A 2674-nucleotide genomic window follows, 5' to 3' on the forward strand; every position below is an offset into this window, starting at 1 on the left:
GTATGAAAGCAGAGAAGAGGACTATGCACTCATTTTTATGGAACTGAAGGTAATTTAGGGAGGTAAAATACAAACATTGAAGAGAATTATAGTGAGAATAAATGAGGGCATAGATAAAAGTGCTGTATGATATCAGAAGACAGTCTAATATAACCTGGAGCAATCATGGAAGGCTGTATAGGCTGGCAAGACACACTTTGTAGCTGCAAGAGAAATCTTTTTGGGGTTGGTACTAAAGGAGAGAAGGTAGCTAACTTGTTGAGACATTTTTGTGTTCTAGGTACTGAGATAGGTCCTTTCACCCACTTAACAATCCTGGAAAATTGTTACTAGTGGCCCAATTGTAAAGATCAGAAATTGAAGCACAGAGTGGGTATCTTTCTCAGTAGCAGAGCCCATGAATATACAGTGTAATTAGAAAAAAAAATATTTTTCGAAAAATATTTTTTTGCTCATATCAAAGGGAGTTTGGTTGGGATCAGCAGGCAGTAAGTTTTGAGTGATAGATTGGGTTAAGCATATGATAATTTACAACAGTCAGCTCAATAAGGAATTTAAACTGATGAGGCAGGCAATAGGGTGCCAGTGTAGCTTCTTGAGTAAGAGAGTCATCTGAATATGCCCCTAAAGTAGCTATTTTGTATTGAGAGTTTATTGATAACTAGACCCTGGGATAAGTACTTGATCTACATTGGTTCTATAAGTGAAAACTTTTGAAAATATTGATATTCAGGCTTACTCCAGATTATTGAATCAGAATGTCCAATGGGGAATGCATACATAAAAATAACCCTAGGTATTTTTGATGTATGTCTTATATTGAATATCACTGTTGAACGTCCTAATCTATTATCTGTCTGAGATTTCCACGTACCATAATATTGTCAATTTATTAGGACGTGCTCCTTGAGGTATTGTTGGTCCCATATGAACCAGAACCTAGGCCGTGAGTGGCCTGGGTATCGAGACCAAGAGATAAGATAGGAGGACCTAGGAGTTAAGGTTAGCTGGGAAAAGAAGCTGCAGAGGTTGTAAGCTGGAGAGGAGTAGCAAAGAGCTTGTCTAGACTAGCAGGCAGCCAGGAGGTGTGTAGTCTTCATGCATCAGATTTATATACCAACGGAATTATGAAAATACTGACCTATGGAATCTATACAAGGTGGAAAACTGATCATATTGGGACCAAATCTTTGAAGAGGGATGAAAAGCTCTTGAATCCAGTGTGTCATCTACCAGTGGAAGTAGAAGGAATTCTCCAAGTGTAGTCCCCAACGTCTTCTACTGAAAATAGGAACTATACCACAGAGGAAGTTTATAAACACACTAAAAACATAAGAATATATCGGCAGAAACAAGAAACTACAACTAGATGTTCTCAAGGATAAGCAAATGTTGGACTAAACAAATATAGAATATAGAATGGCAGTGTGTGAAGAGTTCGAATAAAGGAAGCAAAAGGCAATTATTTTATAATAAGGAATAATCAGAGCAATTTAATAAAGGGAATATGTCAGTTGCAATTAATAGTGGCTAGGTTAAAAGGAAGACATGTAAAGTTTGTGATAGCATAAGTGATCTGGAGAATATTTTCAAACAATTTATCTAGAATGCAATAAATAGAGATGATTAGCTGGTAAATTTGAAAGAGAGATTCAGAGATATGAAGAATGGAATGAGAAGTTATAAGATATACCTGACTAAAATTCTAGAATGACATAATTGAGAAAATGGAAGAGAGAACAATATTACAGAAAATTTTCCAGAGCTGGGAAAAATATGAGTTCACTGAATTAGAAAACACAATGAAACTCAAAGAAGATAAATCCAAAGAATAACTGCTTTATAGCAGCCCTGTGAGTGAGGCATTGTTATGGATTGAATTGTGATCCACCCACACAAAAAATACACGTTTAAGTCCTAACCCACAGTAACTCAATTTGTACCCTTATTTAGAAAAAAAGGCCCTTGCAAATGCAATTAGTTAAGATGAGGTTGTATTGGAGTAGAGTGATCTCTTTTCCATTATAACCACTGTTCTTTTAAAAATAAAAGAGACTGTGGAATAGAGACAGAGAATAACATGAAAACATTGGGGCCAAATCCTTGAGGAGAGATGAAAGCCACACAGAAGGAAGGCAGCAATATGATGATGAAAGTGGAGAATGGAGTTACACAACTGTAATCCCAAGAATGTCATAGATTGCCAGGAGCAGCCAGAAGCTGGCAGAAAGAGTATGGCTCTGCTGACATCTGGATTTCAAATTTCTAAACTCCAGAACTACAATAGAATACATTTCTGTTTTAAGCCTCCCAGTTTGTGATATTTTATTACAGCAACCTTGGAAAAGGAATGTAGGCATTGTTGGTTTTATTTTCAGATTAGAAAACAGTCTCAGAGAAATGAACTACTTGGTCAAGTGAATGAGGAGCAATCTCAGCCTCACAGATTTATAATCTTATAGTAGGACAGAAACCATACGAGTTAGAGCAGAAGTCAAAAATTGGTGACCTGCAGTCTCCAACATTAGTAAAGATGTGTTTTCTTTGACCCTCAGCTATAATTTTCTTTTGGCATTGATTGTTTATCAGAAGTAAAAATTATGAGATTTCAAATGAAATTATGGGTTATAATCTTTTGCCTGAATTTCCATATAACAGTTATCTGAAACAGTCC

This window comes from Pteropus alecto, unplaced genomic scaffold (assembly GCF_000325575.1).
Source record: "Pteropus alecto unplaced genomic scaffold, ASM32557v1 scaffold12, whole genome shotgun sequence".
Taxonomy (NCBI): Eukaryota; Metazoa; Chordata; class Mammalia; order Chiroptera; family Pteropodidae; genus Pteropus; species Pteropus alecto.